Source organism: Salvelinus sp. IW2-2015, linkage group LG17 (genome assembly GCF_002910315.2).
Source record: "Salvelinus sp. IW2-2015 linkage group LG17, ASM291031v2, whole genome shotgun sequence".
NCBI classification, from domain to species: Eukaryota; Metazoa; Chordata; class Actinopteri; order Salmoniformes; family Salmonidae; genus Salvelinus; species Salvelinus sp. IW2-2015.
Genome location: NC_036857.1, coordinates 8,777,963 through 8,800,183, shown reverse-complemented (window position 1 = coordinate 8,800,183; position 22,221 = coordinate 8,777,963). Strand labels below are relative to the sequence as shown.

The 22,221-nt window shown below is 44.0% G+C and overlaps 1 pseudogene; it reads left to right on the top strand.

Moving 5' to 3' along the window:
• Window positions 1-11,256: 11,256 nt before the first annotated feature.
• LOC111977176 (uncharacterized) overlaps window positions 11,257-22,221 on the top strand; it is a 15,765-nt pseudogene continuing 4,800 nt past the window's right edge.

The window sequence follows — 22,221 nt, the reverse complement described above, 5'->3', positions numbered from 1 at the left end:
AGGTACAAAAGTATCTATATCCACTGTAAAACAAGTCCTATATTGACATAACCTGAAAGGCCGCTCAGCAAGGAAGAAGCCCCTGCTCTAAAACGTCACAACAAAAGCCAGACTACAGTTTGCAACTGCACATGGGGACAAAGTTCGTAGTTTTTGGAGAAATGTCCTCTGGTCTGATGAAACAAAAATATAACTGTTTGGCCATAATGACCATTATGTTTGGAGGAAAAAGGGGGAGGCTTGCAAGCCGAAGAACACCATCCTAACCGTGAAGCACMGGATGTGGCAGTGCTTTGCTGCAGGAGGGACTAGTGCACTTCACAAAATAGATGGCATCATGAGGATGGAAAATTATGTGAATATCTTGAAGCAACATCTCAAGACATCAGTAAGGAAGTCACAGCTTGGTCGCAAATGGGTCTTCCAAATGGTCAATTATCCCAAGCATACTTCCAAAGTTGTGGCAAAATGGCTTAACGACAACAAAGTCAAGGTATTGGAGTGGCCATCACAAAACCCTGACCTCAAACCTATAGAAAATGTGTGGGCAGAATTGAAGAAGTGTGTGCGAGCAAGGAGGCTTACAAACCTGACTCAGTTACACCAGCTCTGTCAGGAGGAATGGGCCAAAATTCACCCAACGTATTGTGGGAAGGATGTGGAAGGCTACCCGAAACGTTTGACCCAAGTTAAACTATTTAAAGGCAATGCTACCAAATACTAATTGAGTGTATGTAAACTTATGACCCACTGGGAATGTGATGAAATAAATAAAAGCTGAAATAAATCATTCTCTCTACTATTATTTTGACATTTCACATTCTTAAAATATAGTGGGGATCCTAGCTGACCTAAAATTGAGAATTTTTACTAGGATTAAATGTCAGGAATTTTGAAKAACTGAGTATGTAAACTTCTGACTTCAACTGTATCTGGGGTGAGATACGTTCAAGACACGCACCTGATGCGCATGGCACCCGTTTACATATTTATAGAATATTCAAACTCTGGAAAGGTATGTGTCAACATGTTGACATATCTAAGCATTTATACTTAGGCATGAACGAATCCACATATTTTCAGAAATGTATCATCTCTAGTCATTACCTGATAATTTATGTATCCGTGTTTTTTTTTATGCATAATTTCAATAGATATCATTACATGATATTTAATATTCATCCTCGTATGTTAGATCCGACTAATGATCAATGTCCAGCGCACACATTATTTTACCTATTAAGGCGCCGAAAATCATCGCGCTTCTTCACATGAAGGTGGCATATCTGAGCATACGTTTGCACGATATTCAGTAGTAGGTTAGAAGGCACGCAAAGGCCAACATCGTCATATTTAATCCAAGTTGCTATTTCCAAAGCACATCTCTGCTATTTGTTTTAAAAATGCAGCACAGCAAATCCAGAGTTCCTATCACAACATACGTTTTCTGTAAAGATGCAAATTTAGGCCAATCTTTGCTAAACGTTTTTTTAATTTATATTGAAAAAATATATAAACGCAACATGCTATAATTTCAATGATGTTACGAGTAACAGTTCATATAAGGAAACAGTCAATTGAAATTAATTCATTAGGTCCTACCTAATCTAGGGATTTCACGACTGGGCATACCCACCTGGGAGCCAGGTCGTTTTCCCCCACAAAAGGGCCTAATTACAGATAGAAATACTCCTCAGTTTCATCAGCCGTCCACATGGTTGCAGGTGGCTTAAGGTAGAGAAATGAACATTAAATTCTCTGGCAACAGCTCTGGTGGACATTCCTGCAGTCAGCATTCCAACTGCACGCTCCCTCAAAACTTGAGACATCTTTGGCATTGTGTTGTGTGACAAAACTGCACATTTTAGAGTGGCCTTTTATTGTCCSCAGCACAAGGTGCGCCTGTGTAATGATCATGCTGTTTAATTAGCTTATTGATATGCCACACCTGTCAGGTGAATGGATTATCTTGGCAAAGGAGAAATGCTCACTAACAAGGATGTAAACAAATTTGTGCACAACATTTGAGAGAAATAAGCTTTTTGTACGTAATGAACATTTCAAGGATCTTTTATTTCAGCTCATGAAACATGGGACCAACGCTACATGTTGCGTTTAGTTCAGTATATTTAACAGAAAATAAAAATGGCTGGATGAGATGGGTGCAGATTGGGTCGTCATGTCAGTGGTGGTCCCTCGCAGTCCAGACCCAACGTGGTGGTAGTGTCGGACTGTGATCCACTCCAAACTGTAAATGCATAAATCATTAATAATTTCACGCAATCATACCACAAGGTAGCTACTCTACCGTCTTCATTCATGATGAAAACTATCTGGAACAAGCTAGCTAGCTAAGTTAGTTAGCTAGCTAGCTTATACTAACCAGTAATACAAAATACACCTAAACTTTTTAAAACGTTAGCTGTCACCTTGAGGCTTGATAGGGGGTAAAAATGTTTTGCCTGAAAGGAAGGCAATTTTGTTGTTAGCTGGCTAGGCTACCAGTTAGCTTTTGCCCCCTATCAAGCCTCGCTAGGTAGCCCTACTGGCTGCTGGCCAAATTAGCAAATTATTTTGATTCTAGTTATTAAGATAAATTAAACATCTCAAATTAGCTACTCAGTTTTGCGTTAACTTATTTTAGGTCTTTTCTGAACAGCTTCTCACTTCTTTGTTTCTCCAGTTGGGAGTTCATTTGTGGTTCCCAAATTAAAAAATGACAGTTGGAACTCCACAGAAGAAAAGAGTGATTATTGTTGCTAGGCTACCAGTTACAGCGCTGGCCAAATTAGCTAACTTTCTTGTTTCTAGTTATTAAGATATATAAAACATCTCAAATTAGCTACTCAGTTTTGCATTAACTTATTTTAGGTATTTTCTGAACAGCTTCTCACTTTGTTTCTCCAGTTGAAATGGACCCTTTTTGCCCAGTGCATGCCTAACATTCCGTACACTCCCCCTGACCTCTTTCATTGTGTGTCTCTCTCTCTGTCTGCCTGTCACTCACACACTGACGCACTGAGAGATGACAGGACGTCTAAACTAGGCCATTGGAGCAGGTACAACTGGTTAGCATTTCCTGTTAACACTAGGGATTCCTTCGCTCTAGGCCCGCTATATCATGTCAGATTTACAGTCTTTCAAAACACAGTCTTACAGGGACATTCAGATTATCTTTTCGATAAGTAGGGATGGACTTGTAGCCACATGCAATGTATCACAGTAGAAATCACCAAGACTTGTCCCCCCATGCCCTGCATATTGTTTCTTATCAGCATGTGTGGGCATATGTGTGTCATATTTTCTTTACAGGTTAAAGATCACCCAGCCACCCAGATCACCCACTCAACTCAACTTCACAGGTGAAAGATCCCCAGCCACCCAGATCATCCACTCAACTTCACAGGTTAAAGATCCCCCAACCACCCAGATCACCCACTCAACTCAACTTCACAGGTTAAAGATCCCCAGCCACCCAGATCACCCACTCAACTTCACAGGTTAAATATCCACAGCCACCCAGATCTACACTCAACTTAACTTCCCTTAGTATTTCCATTCAGGCTAAAGACTCACAGATAACTAGACAGCCCACTTCTCTGAAGATCTCTGTTTTCTGCCCTAAACCCCCCACTCCTGTTTACAGTCATATGGAGAATGAGTGGGAGCTGGAAGAACTGATAGATACCACCCAGTAGTTTGGTGAAAGGACAGATGACATGAGAGATAAGCTCAGGATGTCGACACTGTTGTTTTTCTTCATCTGACAGTTCATGAGTTCTTTGATCTCTCTATGCAAACATACACCCTGCTACCATTTCCACAACAGTTCTATGTGTGTGTGTGTGTGTGTGTGAGTGTGTGTGTGTGTGTGTGTGTGGAAACATTAGAACGTAAGCAGTGTTTGTCTCCTAGCTGTTGGAACTAGGGTATGACGCTACAAGCTGGGCACACCTATAATTGGGGAGTTTCTCCCATTCGTCTCTGCAGATCCTCTTAAACTCTGTCAGGTTGGATGGGGAGCGTCGCTGCACAGTTATTCTCAGGTCTCTCCAGAGATGTTAGATCTGGTTCAAGTCCAGGCTCTGGCTGGGTCACTCAAGGACATTCAGAGACTTGTCCTGAAGCCACACCTGCGTTGTCTTGGCTGTGTGCTTAGGGTCGTTGTCCTTTTGGAAGGTGAACCTTCGCCCAAGTCTGAGGTCCTGAGCGCTCTGGAACAGGTTTCCTCAAGGATCTCTCTGTACTTTGCTCCGTTCATCTTTCCTTCTATGCTGACTAGTCTCCCAGTCCCTGTCGCTGAAAAACATCCCCACAGCATGATGCTACCACCACCATGCTTCATTGTAGCGGTGGTGTCAGGTTTCCTCCAGATGTGCCCCTTGATATTCAGGCCAAAGAGTTCAATCTTAGTTTCACCTGACCAGAGAATCTTGTTTCTCATGGTCTGAGAGTTCTTTAGGTGCTTCTTGCCAAACTCCAAGTGGTGTGTCATGTGGCTGTCACGTGTGCTCCCTCTCTGGCTTCTAGGTCACCATGCTGCTCGTTATGGCGCACACCTATCACCAGTGTTACATGTTTAATGACACTCACCTGGACTCCATCACCTCTTTGATTACCTGCCCTATTTATGTCACTCCCTTTGGTTCCTTCCCCAGGAGTCATTGTTTCTGTTTCATGTCTGTGTGTTGTTCGTGTTTTCTTGTTTAATATTATGTTACGTTTACTTATGAAAACACTCACTCCCTGAACTTGCTTCCCGACTCTCAGCACACATCATTACAGTGCCTTTTACTGAGGAGTGGCTTCCATCTGGCCACTCTACCATAAAGACCTGATTGGTGGAGTGCTGCAGAGATGGTTGTCCTTCTGGAGGTTTCTCCCATCTCCACAGAGGAACTCTGGAGCTCTTTCAGAGTGACCGTCAGGGTCTTGGTCACCTCCCTGAACAAGGCCCTTCTCCCCCGATTGCTCAGTTTGGCTGGGCGGCCAGCTCTAGATCTGTGCCTCAACACAATCCTGTCTCTAAGTTCTACGGATAATTCCTTCGACCTTGTGGCTTGGTTTTTGCTCTGACATGCACTGTCAACTGTGGAACCTTATATAGACAAGTGTGTACCTTTCCAAATAATTTCCAATCAATTAAATTTACCACAGGTGTACTCCAATGAAGTTGTACAAACATCTCAAGGATGATCAATGGAAACAGGATGCACCTGAACTCAATTTCGAGTCTCATAGGGAAGGGTCTGAATACTTTTGTAAATAAGGTATTTCCGTTTTTATTTTTAATAGATTTTCAAAAATTTCTAAACCTGTTTTCGCTTTGTCATTATGGGTTATTATGTGTAGATTGATGAGGAAAACAATTAATTTAATCCATTTTAGAATAAGGCTGTAACGTAACAAAATGTGGAAAAAGGGAAGGGGTCTGAACACTTTCTGAATGCACTGTATTGTGACAATCAGCACCACTATGAAACCTTTGTCCCAGTTAGCGACCCTGTTTGCCATCAACTACAGTTAACAATTAACACGTTATAGCGTGTGTTTGAGAGAGATAGAATTGAAAAAAAATCGGACTATTTCTGTACAAAAACTAATAGACAGAAACCCACACATCATATATTGTTAGAAGACCTATAGATGGGTTGGTTAGCTGACTTCACGAAGACAATGTGTGCACTTCCAGGGGCAGAAGTCAGCATGTTGTGATTCTGGATGGCCAGATTGCTAACAATAATGACAAGAAACTGCCATCTGGGTAATCGTAAGTGGCTCAATTCAGCTCGTTTCATATTAATACCAAATCTTGTTTGAGGTGTTTTAACTGGCTAAAATTAGCTAGCTAGCTAACCAATAACTGTAATGATGTATTTGAGAGACAATAAGTGTTCATTGTGCAAATGTATTTATGTTTTCAATAAACATTGGAGAKGAAATATAGCTTACATATTGTCAACAATCTATGCCAACCCTGTCTGTGTTGGCCCATAGTTGTGCATGACTCAGTTTTGTTGCTAAACAAGCAACAGTCTATATAACATTATAAACTGGGTGGTTCGAGCCCTGAATGCTGATTGGCTGACAACCATGGTATATCAGACTGTATACCATGGGTATGACAAAATATATATTTTTACTGCTCTAATTACATTGGTAACCCGTTTATAATAGCAATAAGGGACTTCGGGTGTTTGTGGTATATGGCCAATATACCACGACTAAGAGCTGTATCCAGGCACTCTGCATTGAAGCAAGATGGCACCGACAGACATGGCAGCTCTGCTTCTAGCTCCTAAGCAACTTTGCAGTATTTTGTTTCTTTTGTGTGTTATTTCTTACATTATTAGCACAGTTTTTTTGTATTACATACAAAGAACCAAGGGCTCTCTATGGTCAGGGCGTGACATGTTCACCCGACCTAGAATACCTCACAATCAAATGCCGACCGTATTACCTCCCAAGATAATTATCTTCGGTTATAGTCACAGCCGTGCATATTTCCCCTCAAGCCGATACCACGACAGCCCTCAAGGAACTACACTGGACTTTATGTAAACTGGAAACCACATATCCCGAGGCCGCATTTAATGTAMATGGGGATTTTAACAAAGGAAATTTGAGGAAAACGATACAGAAGTTCTGTCAACACATGGACTGTAGTACTCGCTTAGGAAAAAACACTAGACCACTGCTATTCGCCTTTTCAAGATGCATACAAGGCCCTCCCCCGCTCTCCCTTCGACAAATCAGATCACGACTCAATTCTGCTCCTCCCTTCCTACAGGCAGAAACTCAAACAGGAAGTACCCATGCTAAGGTCTATTCAATGCTGGTTTGACCAATCGAAATCCATGCTTCAAGATTGTTTTGATCACGTGGACTGGGATATGTTCTGGGTGGCCTCTGAGAATAACATTGACGTTTACACGGACACGGTGACTGAMTTCATCAGGAAATGTATAGGGGATGTTGTTCCCACAGTGACTATTAAAACCTACCCAAACCAAAAACACTGCCCTATCCCATCTGGACAAGAGGCATACCTATGTCAGAATGTTGTTCATTGACTATAGCTCAGCCTTCAAAACCATAATACCCTCCAGGCTCATCATTAAGCTTGGGGCCCTGGATCTGAACCCCGCCCTGTGCAACTGGGTCCTGGACTTCCTGACGGGCCGCCCCCAGGTGGTYAAGGTAGGAAACAATAACTCCACTTCGCTGATCCTCAGCACAGGGGCCCCACAAGGGTGCGTGCTCAGCCCCTCCTGTACTCCCTGTTCACCCATGACTGCGTTGCCAGGCACACCTCCAAATCAATCATCAAGTTTGCAYATGACACAAGAGTAGTAGGCCTGATTACCAACAATGACGAGACAGCCTACATGGAGGATTTTAGGGCCCTGGTGCAGTGGTGCTAGGAAAATAACCTCTCCCTCAATGTCAACAAAACAAAGGAGCTGATTTGGGACTAAAGGAAACAGCAGAGGGAGCAAGCACCTAGGTGGAAAGCTTCAAGTTCCTCGGCGTACACATGACTGACAATCTGAAATGGTTCACCCACACAGACAGTGTGGTGAAGAAGGCGCAACAGCACCTCTTCAACCCCAGGAGGCTGAAGAAATTTGGCTTGGCACCTAAGACCCTCACAAACCTTTACAGATGCACAATTGAGAGCATCCTGTCGAGCTGTATCACTGCCTGGTCTGGCAACTGCACTGCCCGCAACCGCAGGACTCTCCAGAGGGTGGTGCCGTCTGCCCAATGCATCACCGGGGGCACATTGCCTGCCCTCCAGGGCACCTACAGCACCTGATGTCACAGGAAGGCCAAAAACATAATGAAGGACATAAACCACCCGAGCCACGGCCTGTTCACCCTGCGATCATCCAGAAGGCGAGGACAGTACAGGAGCATCAAAGCTGGGACCGAGAGACTGAAAAACAGCTTCTATCTCAAGGCCATCAAACTGTTAAATAGCCATCACTAGCCGGCTATCACCCGGTTACTCAACCCTGCACCTTAGAGGCTGCTGCCCTATATACATAGACATGAAATCACTGATCACTTTAATAATGGAACACTATTCACTTTAATGTTTACATACTGCTTTACTCATCTCATATGTATATACTGTATTATATTCTATTCTATTCTACTGTATTTTAGTCAATGCCACTCCGACATTGCTTGTCCTAATATTTTTTATATATTTCTTAATWAAAWWWWTTTACTTTTAGATTTGTGTATTGTTGTCAATTGTTAGATATTACTGCACTGTTGGAGCTAGGAACACAACCATTTCGCTACACCCGCAATAACATCTGCTAAATAAGTGTATGTGACCAATACAATTTTATTTGATATTGGTCATATATCACACCTCCTCGTGCCTTATTGCTTAATTGGAAAACAACACATGAGCCTAACCAGAGGCTGCTGCAGGCATGGGGTGAATATTAACCTGAAGTTTTTTCAAATAGTTTTCTATAAACAGCATACATCTGAAACTATTTTCAAATACTTCTTTCCAAACATTGTCAAATACCATAACCAAACAGACCAGGTTCAAATGCATGAGAGTATTTAAATATTTGTATTTCCACATACTTCAAATAAAATAAAAAATATTCAAATATTTAGGGTGCGTTGGTAAATTCACTCTGGCCATCTACTCCGATTTCAGAGCACTCTAGTCTCAAATCAAATCAAATCAAAATGTATTTGTCATGTGCGCCGAATACAACAGGTGTAGAACTTACAGTGAAATGCTTACTTACAGGCTCTAACCAATAGTGCCAAAAAAGTGCAAGGTGAACAATAGGTAAGTAAAGAAATAAAACAACAGTATAAAGAGGCTATAAACAGTAGCGAGGCTATTTCTTTTTTTTAACCTTTATTTAACTAGGCAAGTCAGTTGAGAACAAATTCTTATTTTCAATGACAGCCTAGGAACAGTGGGTTAACTGCCTTGTTCAGGGGCAGAACAACAGATTTTTACCTTGTCAGCTCGGGGATTCGATCTTGCAACCTTCCGGTTCCTAGTCTAACGCTCTAACCAGTAGGCTACCTATAAAAGTAGCGAGGCTACATACAGACACCGGTTAGTCAGGCTGATTGAGGTAGTATGTACATGTAAATATGGTTAAAGTGACTATGCATATATGATGAACAGAGAGTAGCAGTAGCGTAAAAGAGGGGTTGGCGGGTGGTGGTTGGCGGGACACAATGCAGATAGCCCGGTTAGCTAATGTGCGGGAGCACTGGTTGGTCGGCCCAGTTGAGGTAGTATGTACATGTAAATATGATTAAAGTGGCTATGCATATATGATAAACTGAGAGTAGCAGCAGCGTGTTGAGGGGGGGGGGCACACAATGCAAATAGTCCAGGTAGCCATTTGATTACCTGTTCAGGAGTCTTATGGCTTGGGGGTAAAAACTGTTGAGAAGCCTTTTTGTCCTAGACTTGGCACTCCGGTACCGCTTGCCTTGCGGTAGTAGAGAGAACAGTCTATGACTGGGGTGGCTGGGGTCTTTGACAATTTTTAGGGCCTTCCTCTGACACCGCCTGGTGTAGAGGTTCTGGATGGCAGGCAGCTTAGCCCCAGTGATGTACTGGCCGTACGCACTACCCTCTGTAGTGCCTTGCGGTCAGAGGCCGAGCAATTGCCGTACCAGGCAGTGATGCAACCAGTCAGGATGCTCTCGATGTTGCAGCTGTAGAACCTTTTGAGGATCTCAGGACCCATGCCAAATCTTTTTAGTTTCCTGAGGGGGAATAGGCTTTGTTGTGCCCTCTCAACCTGCTCCACTACAGCCCCGGCGATGAGAATGGGGGCGTGCTCGGTCCTCCTTTTCCTGTAGTCCACAATCATCGCCTTAGTCTTGGTTACGTTGAGGGATAGGTTGTTATTCTGGCACCACCCGGCCAGGTCTCTGACCTCCCCCCTATAGGCTGTCTCATCGTTGTCGGTGATCAGGCCTAACACTGTTGTGTCGTCTGCAAACTTAGTGATGGTGTTGGAGTCGTGCCTGGCCATGCAATCGTGGGGGAACAGGGAGTACAGGAGGGGACTGAGCACGCACCCCTGTGGAGCTCCAGTGTTGAGGATCAGCGTGGCAGATTTGTTGCTACCTACCCTCACCACCTGGGTGCGGCCTGTCAGGAAGTCCAGGATCCAGTTGCAGATGGAGGTGTTTAGTCCCAGGATCCTTAGCTTAGTGGTGAGCTTTAAGGGCACTATGGTGTTGAACGCTAAGCTGTAGTCAATGAGCTGTAGTCAATGAATAACTTTCTCACATAAGTGTTCCTTTTGTCCAGATGGGAAAGGGCAGTGTGGAGTGCAATAGAGATTGCATCATCTGTGGATCTGTTTGGGCYGTATACAAATTAGAGTGGGTCTAGGGTTTCTGGGATAATGGTGTTGATGTGATGTGTGCAAGAGCGCAGAATAACTGAAGAATTTACAACCGTGCAACACTCTCGTTGGATATGACCTAGTGTCAGTAAACGTAGGCAAAAAATAACGTAATTAAATTGTTGCCAGCAGCACACTTACAGTTACCAACGTTCTAGAGAACATGAAAACAGCTTAACCAGCTCTGATAAGGCGAGTAAAATGGTCAGAGTGAGGTGGTCTCTCATTTGATTCTGGAAGTAGCTAGCAAGCTAGCCAACTTTGGTCAGTTATCTTGGGTGCTTGATTGCCAGTTGTGAGGTCCAAACGCTCGGATCAACCGTAATCCTCGGCCAGAGAGTTCAGTGTGCGCTCTGAACTCTCTGAGAGCCGAAATGCTCTGAATTTACCAACGGACAATCTGACAACACTCTGAAATTACTAATGCCTAGAGCGCACTCTGAGCACACTCCTGAGTGAATTTACGAACACACCCTTACTTCCAAATGTCTTAGAAAGTTACTGAATTACCCTAAATATAATTTGAACCAAGGTCTGTTTCAGAAAAGATGCGGTATTTATGATTAACAGAGCAGTGACTGTGCAAGGGGGACTGCAATGTTTGCCAATACACGTTTCCTTCTCGATGTCACGTTAAAAAATAAGTATTTCTTAGCATATCATGGCTGTTATTTCCTCATTGTTCGTAAAAATAAATATCAAACGAGTACACACTGCCTGAGGCAGCTGGAAAGGTGGAGCTGTACTAAACTACCCACTCACCCACTCACTCACTCAATACACAACTTAATACGCATGGAACAATTCTTAATGAGTCATTTTTTTTACCGTTCTTATTGGGAACAGACAAAACAACATAGCACTGGAACTTATCATGTAGGCTACGTTTCCGTTTTCTTGGATTTCATTTCGTTGATTTTAATATGAAAGTAAGGCTAAACTGTCGTTCTGCTGTTTTTTGGCGCATTTGCGTTTTTTTTCCCTAGGGCCAAAGTTGTTCAAGCAACATTGGATAAGCCATGACTTTTTACATGTGCCTCTGTTGTGAGTAGGCTAGTGGTCATCCGTCATTATGATGAGACGCGGGAATGGACCTGCACTTGCTGTGCTCCTGCTCCTGTTGTGCCTGCTGCGGCTCCTGTGCGCCTCTGAAGAGATAACACGCGCCAGACTAACTGTCACCGAGGTAAGGGACTAATTCATACAATCTTTGGGGCCCACCACCATGGACATAATGTAACTAATATGCAAAAGAGACATTATACTCAGACTGTATGTAATGGAAATAATGTATTGGAACTTGATTAGCCTATGTGAACCTGTCCTGCATCAAGATTCACTTCACTAACCCAGTCTTTTTTTCTTCCTCCTTTTCTTTCTCTATTTCTCCACAATAGATTCAATACCAAAATGGTAAGTGTTACTTCAGTCCATGATCCCTATGGGATAACTCCTTTTGTACACAATGTGAAGAGGAACCATTTATTTGGCATTTTCAGACTTCACTTGCATACTTATTTTACTGCATATATTGTTTTGAGTGTCCGTATGTTCTGTGTTTCTGTAGGTTCCAGCTGGAACCCTGAGAGTCTTCCTCAGCTGAGTCTGTCCACTCTCGGGTTCTCTCCATCACAAGGCTCCTGTTTTGCCTGTGTCCATGTACGTGTCAGAATGAAAGCGGCAGGTAAGACTGTTTCCCATCCACAACCAATCTCTGTCTCTCCGCATCACCCCCTTTAGAACTTTCCTTCATCCTTCCTCCTTTTATCTAAAGTCTCAGTCTCCCTTTCTCTGGCCTTGTGTTTGTTTCAGTCTATATCTTTCTTCCTTAACCTGACGTCCTCTCTTTCTCTCGTTCTACCTTTACTGCCATAATTCTTTCATCTGTCCTCTGTGTTCCTCTAGACTTCACTGGGACACTGACCATTGAATACCTGGAGCTGTCAACTAAAACTCACAGAACCATCTCGATAAAAAATGGAGTCAATAATGACACTTTACAGGTAACATTTCTTGAAATGGAACCCCTCTCCCTTTCAGTATTCTTTAGGAAGAGTTAAAAAAGGATAAGATAGATGGATAAAATAAAAGTAACTTTATTAATTTTTATTTTAAGTGGAGTGACCCGTTTCGATCCATCATAGTGGGAAAGACCAACATTAAGCGCTTACATCCCCATGACATTGGCCACATGATTGTGGTAAGATCTGATATTTTCATTGGCATTGCACGCACAGACACACACACACGCACGCTCAGACACACACGCACGCACGCACGCACGCACCCACGCACGCACGCGCGCACGCGCCACACACACACCAACACACCACACACACACCACAACACACACACACACACACACAACACAACACACACACACACACCACACACACACAAACACACCACACACACACACCACACACCACACACCACACCACACACACACACACACCCACCACACACCACACCACACACACACACCACACACCACACACACAACACACACACAATACCACACACACACACACACACACAGTAGAATGATGAAAGTGTGCTTCTGATCATGTTGCTGTGTGTGTCTCTGCTGCCTTCCAGTGGGAGTTGGTGTATGACTGTTTCCCTGCTGACGCAGGGCGAGAGGTGTATGTGTCTTTGTCCTCTAAACCACAGAGACAGCACAGGTACATCGTACAGGAGGACATCTGTCCAGGTAGTAATCTCACCTTTCACCTCCATCACTTTTCCCCATCCCTCACCTGAGATGTGATGAGAATGACATCATAATACTAATCATACTATGACTCTGTCTGAGGTGATGCAGATTCAGATCCAGTACCAGAGTTTGATCTGTCTGTGGATGAGCTGGCTCGATCCCTCAATGTAACAGTAGCAACTGGAGACCACATATACCAACCGGCTCGCTCATCTGATGTATACACCAGGTTGTGCTACAGACACACAGATGCAGAATGCTCCAACCTTTCTGCTCTTTTTACTGTAAGCTCATTTGCGTGTTTGTATTGTGTGTGTGTGTGTGCTCGCACGTGTGTGTCTGTGTGTATGGGTGCGTGCATGCGTGCATGTATAGAGGTGTGTTAAAAAGGTGAATGTTGTTTATAACATACACTACCGGTCAAACATTTTAGAACACCTACTCATTCATGGGATTTTCTTTATTTTTACTATTTTCTACATTGTAGAATAGTAGTGAAGACATCAAAACTATTAAATAACACATATGGAATCATGTAGTAACTAAAAAAGTGTTAAACAAATCAAAATATATTTTATATTTGAGATTCTTCAAATAGCCACCCTTTGCCTTGATGACAGCTTTGCACACTCTTGGCATTCTCTCAACCAMTTTCATGAGGTAGTCACCTGGAATGCATATAAATTAACAAGTGTGCCTTGTTAAAAGTTAATTTGAAGAATTTCTTTCCTTCTTGATGGGTTTGAGCCAATCAGTTGTGTTGTGACAAGGTAGGGGTGGTAAACGGAAGATATCCCTATTTGGTAAAAACATTTTTTTATTTTATTTTATTTAACTAGGCAAGTCAGTTAAGAACAAATTCTTATTTACAATGGCGGCCTACACTGGCTAAACCCAGATGACGCTGGGCCAATTGTGCGCCACCCTATGGGAATCCCAATCACGGCCGGTTGTGATACAACCTGGATTCGAACCAGGGTGTCTGTAGTGACACCTCTAGTACTGAGTTTCAGTGCCTTAGACGGCTGCGCCACTCGATATTATGGCAAGAACAACTTAAATAAGCAAAGAGAAATGACAGTCCATCATTACTTTAAGACATGAAGGTCAGTCAATACGGAACATTTCAAGAACTTTGAAAGTTTCTTCAAGTTCAGTCGCAAAAACCATCAAGCACTATGATGAAACTATCTCTCATGAGGACCGCCACAGGAATGGAAGACCCAGAGTTACCTCTGCTGCAGAGGATAAGTTCATTAGAGTTACCAGCCTCAGAAATTGACGAGACTGTGTGAATCATGCCTTCATGGTCAAATTGATGCAAAGAAACCACTACTAAAGGAAACCAATAATAAGAAGAGACTTACTTGGGCCAAGAAACACGAGCAATGGACATTATACTGGTGGAAATTTGTCCTTTGGTCTGGAGTCCAAATTGGAGATTTTTGTTTCCAATCACCATGTCTTTCTGAGACGCGGTGTGGATGAACAGATGATCTCTGCATGTGTATTTCCCACCTTAAAGCATGGAGGAGGAGGTGTGATGGTGTGGGGGTGCTTTGCTGGTGACACTGTCTGTGATTTATTTCGAATTCAAGGCACACTTAACCAGCATGGCTACCACAGCATTTTGCAGCGATATGCCATCCCATCTGGTTTGGGCTTAGTGGAACTATCATTTCTTTTTCAAAAGTACAATGACCCAACACACCTCCAGGCTGTGTAAGGGCTATTTTACCAAGAAGGAGAGTGATGGAGTGATGAGTCGGACCGCAGAGTGAAGGAAAATCAGCCAACAAGTGCTCAGCATATGTGGGAACTCCTTCAAGACTGTTGGAAAAGCTTTCCAGGTGAAGCTGGTTGAGAGAATGCCAAGAGTGTGCAAAGCTGTCATCAAGGCAAAGGTTGGCTATTTGAAGAATCTCAAATATAAAATATATTTTGATTTGTTTTAACACGTTTTTGGTTATAACGATTCCATATGTGTTATTTCATAGTTTTGTTGTCTTCTTTATTATTCGACAATGTAGAAAATAGTAAAAATAAACTAAAACCTTTGAATGAGTTGGTGTTCTAAAACTTTTGACCGGTAGTGTAGGTTGATAATCTGTTAATGAATATTCTGTTGTTCTCTCCAGATTGACACCAATAAGAATCGGTCAGTGACTCTCAGTTTCCCCTACCTGCTACCCTGTGTCTGTGTACAGGTAAGAAGGTCTCACTCAGTGACATATCACAATGAGCAGAGATAACTATCAGATAATGTGCAATGGACAGTGACAGTAATGCATGGCTAAAACTACAGTATGTCTCATGTTAGTGTCCTTGGATGTCTCTCTGCCTGTCTCTCAGTCTGTCTGTACATATGCCTGCAGGTATATTACACACACCTAGACGCAAGGCGAACCACAGTTTGCCCGTTTGTGAATGGCTCATTAGATGGTGAGTATCTAATCTAAAATGGCGCTGGAGAAGAAGGCAGACGTTTTACGTGCCCCCAACTGATTGTGTTTTTTTGTTCGTTTATTTGCATTGTTTGTAACTTCTTTTGTACATAATGTTGCTGCTACCGTCTCTTATGACCGAAATAATTTCTGGACATCAGGACTGCGATTACTCATCACGGACTGGCAGAATCCTTTTTTCCATTAACGAGTCTGACGAGCCTGACGCGAACGATATACTGCTTTCTCAGGAACAGGCCCAGATCCCCGTGATTTGCATGAAGAGGAGGTGGAGAAAAAGGGTCTGGAGGGCAGGCTGCCTTCTGTGAATTCGTTGGCGATCGAATAAACCCCCACTTCCTTCCATTCTGCTAGCAAACGTGCAATCTTTGGAGAATAAAATAGATGACCTACGCGGAAGATTGAACTACCAACGTGACATTCAAAACTGTAATATCTTACGCTTCACGGAGTCGACGACGACACTATCAACATAACATACAGCTGTTTGGTTATACGCTACACCGGCGTATGGTAAGACAAGGGCGGCGGACTATGTATTTTTGTAACAGCTGGTGCACGATATCTAAGGAAGTCTCGAGCTATTGCTCGCCTGAGGTAGGGTATCTCATGATAAGCTCTACACCACACTATCTACCTAGAGAGTTTTCATCTGTACATACCACCACAGTCAGAGGCTGGCACTAAAACAGCATTGAATGAGCTGTATTCCGCCATAAGCAAACAAGAAAACGCTCACCCAGAGGCGGTGCTTCTAGTAGCCGGGGACTTTAATGCAGGGAAACTTAAATCCGTTTTACCAAATGTATATCAGCATGTTAAATGTGCAACCAGAGGGACAAAAAAATAAAAAATAAGACTGGACCACCTTTACTCCAGACACATACAAAGCTCTCCCTCGCCCTCCATTTGGCAAATCTGCCTATAATTCTATCCTCCTGATTCCTGCTTACAAGCAAAAATTAAAGCAGGAAGCACCAGTGACTAGATCAATAAAAAAAGTGGTCAGATGAAGCAGATGCTAAGCTACAGGACTGTTTTGCTACCACAGACTGGAATATGTTCCGGGATTCCTCCGATGGTATTGAGTACACCACATCAGTCATTGGCTTCATCAATAAGTGCATRGATGATGTCGTCCCCACAGTGACCGTACGTACATACCCCAACCAGAAGCCATGGATTACAGGCAACATCCGCACTGAGCTAAAGCTGCCGCTTTCAAGGAGCGGGACTCTAACCCGGAAGCTTAAGAAATGCCGCTATGCCCTCCGACGAACCATCAAACAGGCAAAGCATCAATACAGGACTAAGATCGAATCGTACTACACCGGCTCTGACGCTCATCGGATGTGACAGGGCTGGCAAACTATTACAGACTACAAAGGGAAGCACAGCCGAGAGCTGCCCAGTGATACGGGCATACCAGACGAGCTAAACTACTTCTATGCTCGCTTCGAGGCAAATAATACTGAAGCATGCATGAGAGCCCCATCTGTTCCGGAAGACTGTGATCAAGCTCTCCGCAGCCGATGTGAGTAAGACCTTTAAACAGGTCAACATTCACAAGGCCACAGGGACAGACGGATTACCAGGACGTGTACTGCGAGCATGCACTGACCAACTGGCAAATGTCTTCTGTTATGCACGCCTCTTGGAGGAGGGAGCGCAACACCCAGCTACACTCCGTGGAGTGATAGAGGTATGTGATTGTAGGTAAGGATGACAGAGAATATTAGCGTTTACTGGGAATTTATTTCCTTAACACGGTAATGTGGGGAAAAGGGGCTGGACGGAACCGAAGCAAAGAAAGTTAAAGTTAAAGAGACCCCTCTCCTACCTTACCTGCCTACCCACTACTTACCTAACCTTAACACCACCTGGAGCGCTAACCAAAATACAGGGGGTGGTCCGCCCAGGTCTTAACTAGTGTGCATAGACAGAGTACATACTACAGGTATATGTATGCCCACAGGCCTCTTGCCTAAGCACTCTCAAGGTGCCTTTACCTTCTCCCCTGGGAACAAATGAAACAGAATAATACAAACAATTTTAATAATCAAAACACAGTCCTTTTGACATAAACATGCCTCAGCAGGACTGGCTACAAAATACTTTACAAAAACTGTCTGAGCAACAACCAACACAGGACATCAAAGAAGCTCTCTCTCCTAACAAAGGAACACTTTATCCAGCTAGAGAAGGAGCTTGTAATTGGCGACAGCTGTATCCCCTAACGAGAGGGCGGGATCAGAGTTCCAATCTGCCATGGGGCTGACCAATCAGCTGCTTGGGGGAATCCAGGAAGCCATTCCCTGAAATACACACATAAACACATACAAACCCACAACAACGCAGAAGCTGGGGAATGTAACATCTTCACTGACATTTTCAACCTCTCCCTGTCCGAGTCTGTAATACCAACATGTTTTAAGCAGACCACCATAGTGCCTGTGCCCAAGAACACTAAGGTAACCTGCCTAAATGACTACCGACCCGTAGCACTTCACGTCTGTAGCCATGAAGTGCTTTGAAAGGCTGGTCATGGCTCACATCAACACCATTATCCCAGAAACCCTAGACCCACTCCAATTTGCATACCGCCCAACAGATCCACAGATGATGCAATCTCTATTGCACTCCACACTGCCCTTTCCCACCTGGACAAAAGGAACACCTATGTGAGAATGCTATTCATTGACTACAGCTCAGTGTTCAAAACCATAGTGCCATCAAAGCTCATCAATAAGCTAAGGACCCTGGGACTAAACACCTCCCTCTGCAACTGGATCCTGGACTTCCTGCCCCCCCCCAGGTGGTGAGGGTAGGTAACAACACATCCACCACGCTGATCCTCAACACAGTGGCCCCTCAGGGGTGTGTGCTCAGTCCCCTCCTGTACTCCCTGTTCACTCATGACTGCACGGCCAAGCACGACTCCAACACCATCATTAAGTTTGGCAATGACACAACAGTGTTGCCTGATCACCGACAACGTCGAGACAGACTATAGGGATGAGGTCAGAGACCTGGCCGGGTGGTGCCAGGACAACAACCTCAACGTGATCAAGACAAAGGAGATGATTGTGGACGACAGGAAAAAGAGGACCGAGCATGCCTCCATTCTCATCGACTGGGCTGCAGTGGAGCAGGTTGAGAGCTTCACGTTCATTGGTGTCCACATCACATAAACTATCATGGTCCAAGCACACCAAGACAGTCGTTAAGAGGGCACAACAAAACCTATTCCCCCTCAGGAGACTGAAAAGATTTGGCATGGATCCTCAGATCTTCAAAAGATTATACAGCTGCACCATCGAAAGCATCCTGACCGGTTGCATCACTGCCTGGTATAGCAACTGCTCGGCCTCCGACTGCAAGGCCATTAGTGCGAATGGCCCAGTACATCACTGGGGCCAAGGTTCCTGCCATCCAGGACCTCTATATACCTCTATACCAGGCGGTGTCAGAGGAAGGCCCTAAAAATTGTCAAAGTCTCCAGCCACCCTAGTCATAGACTGTTCTCTCTGCTACCGCACGGCAAGCGGTACCGGAGCGCCACGTCTAGGTCCAAGAGGCTTCTAAACAGCTTCTACCCCCAAGCCATGAGACTATTTGCATTAGTCCCCCCTCTTTTACACCACTGCTACTCGCTGTTGTTATCATCTGTGCATAGTCACTTTAATAACTCTATGTACATATTACCTCTATGTACATATTACCTCAACTAACCGGTGCCCCTGCACATTGACTCTGTACTGGTGCCTCCATGTATATAGTCTCGCTATTGTTATTTTACTGCTGCCCTTTAATGACTTATTTCTTATTCGTATCCGTTCTTTTTTAAACTGCGTTTTTGGTTGGGGGCTCGTAAGTAAGCATTTCACTGTAACCTGTTGTAATCGGTGCATTTGACTAATACAATTTTATTTTATTTGAGTACACCTCTGATTATTCAAGTATTGTTTGTCTCTTAGACCTGTTTGAGATGCCGTAGCTGATGATTGGCTTCAGTTTCTGTGTGTGTTGTTACCTGTACATTTTCCAGTGAATCAGACCTGGGGAMAGCAGGGGCTTTCTGCTGGAGCAATTAGTCACAGACAAACCAGCAGAGCAGCAGTCAGTAACAGTGCACTGTCTGTGTTTGACCACCAGGGGGTAGAGACGTGTGGCGCTCCAGTAAGGTGACTCTGTATGGTTCAAGCGTGGCCTGGAGTGCCCTGTGTCCTGCTGCTTACCTGAAGCCCTCTGCCTCCCTCTGCTGGCGACACCAGAGAAACACACCACAATGCACTCCCATCCTAAACTCCACACTGGAGGACATGGAGGAGAAGGGAGATCTGGTGAGTGTTGATGATGATAGTGATGATGATGAAGATGATGATGATGATGCTGATGATCTCTTTCCTCTATCCTTGACAGAAATATAATGTTTCTGCTGTGGATAAACACCCTCAGATGTGTGTGCAGGTAAGAATGTATAAGCCAATACAATCAAATCAATGTTATTTGTCACATGCTCTGAATGCAACATGTGTAGACCTTACRGTGAAATGCTTAACCAACAGTGCAGTTGAAGAAAGAGTTAAGAAAATATTTACCAAATTAACTAAAGTAAAAAATAATTAAAAGTAACACAATAAAATAACATTAATGAGGCCATATACAGGGGGTACCGGTTTCGAGTCAATGTGCGGGGGTACAGGTTAGTCGAGGTAATTTGTACATGTAGGTAGGGGTGAAGTGACTATGCATAGATAACAAACAGCGAGTAGCAGCAGTGTAAAAAACAAATGGGGGGGTGGTCAATGTAAATAATCGGTGGCTATTTCATTAATTGTTCAGCAGTCTTATGGCTTGGGGGTAGAAGCTGTTAAGGTGACTTTTGGTCTTAGACTTGGCGCTCTGGTACTGTTTGCCATGCAGAAGCAGAGAGAACAGTCTATGATTATTAAAGTGACTATGCACAGATGATAACAACAGAGAGTAGCAGTGGTGTAAAAGAGGGGGGGCTAATGCAAATAGTCTCATGGCTTGGGGGTAGAAGCTGTTTAGAAGCCTCTTGGACCTAGACTTGGCATTCTGGTACCGCTTGCCGTGCAGAAGCAGAGAGGACAGTCTATGACTAGGGGGGCTGGAGTCTTTGACAATTTTTGGGGCCTTCCTCTGACACCGCCTGGTATAGTCCTGGATGGCAGGAAGCTTGGCCCCAGTGATGTACTGGACCGTACGCACTACCCTCTGTAGTGCCTTACGGTCAGATGCCAAGCAGTTACCATACCAGGCAGTGATGCAACCGGTCAGAATGCTCTCGATGGTGCAGCTGTAGAACTTTTGGAGGATCTGGGGACCCATGCCAAATCTTTTCAGTCTCCTGAGGGGGAAAAGGTGTTGTRGTGCCCTCTTCACGTCTGTCTTGGTGTGTTTAGACCATGATAATTTGTTGGTGATATGGACACCAAGGAACTTGAAACTCTCAACCCGCTCCACTGCAGCCACGTCGATGTTAATGGGGGCCTTGTCGGCCCGCCTTCTCCTGTAGTCCACGATCAGCTCCTTTGTCTTGCTCACATTGAGCAATATACACTATGTCACACTCTTTCCATGACATAAACTGACCAGGTGAATCCAGGTGAAAGCTATGATCCCTTATTGATGTCACCTTTTAAATCCACTTCAATCAGAGTAGATGAAAGGGAGGAGACAGGTTAAAGAAGGATTTTTAAGCTTTGAGACAATTGAGACATGGATTGTGTATGTGTGCCGTTCAGAGGGGGAATGAGCAAGACAAAAGATTCAAGTGTCTTTGAACACAACTGTGGGAAATACTGGAGTCAACATGGGCCAGCATTTCTGTGGAATGCTTTTGACACCTTCTCGAGTCCATGCGCCAACAAATTGAGGATGTTCTGAGGGTAAAAGGGGGCAACTCAGCATTAGGAAGGTGTTCCTAATGTTTTGTACACTCAGTGTATGTCTAGTATCAACAGTTAACAGTATGATACATGACACGTGGATTTCAGTCACTGATGTCTCTCTCCCTCACTCTCTGTCTCTCTCCCTCACGCTCTTGTCGTCTTCACCTCCCTTTCTCCCCTCTCTCTCTGCTCTCTTCTCTCTTCTCTCTCTCTTCCCTCCTCTCATTCCCTCATTCTCTTCTCTTTAAGTTTCCTTCAGAGCAAGCCATGATGTTCCTGTCACTTCAAAGACGTGTGAGATGACACAAAGACCACAGTGAATAGAGTATGCACTTGATATTGTTTTAAATCATAACATCATCTCTCTCTCTCTCTCTCCTCTTCTCTCTCTCTCTCTCTCCTCCCCTCCTCCCCCCTCATTCCTCAGTCTGTCTAATTGGGAGGCATATGTTGGTCCTGTTCACAAAGTCTCTGCTGGCTATCTCATCCACTATCCCAGCATCCTTTGTCACAACTCTGTGTCTGGCAGGAGAAAGATGTTGTGTCCAGATGTGGAGAGACTAATCTACTTCGTAAACATGGTAAAGATAAGGCAAGAGAAGAAACTTACCACAATATAGAGACATAAATGCCTCTATAATAGCTGTCTTGCGTTGCTCCAACCTAACTGCTATTTTGTAATCTTTGGGTTTATCTTTACC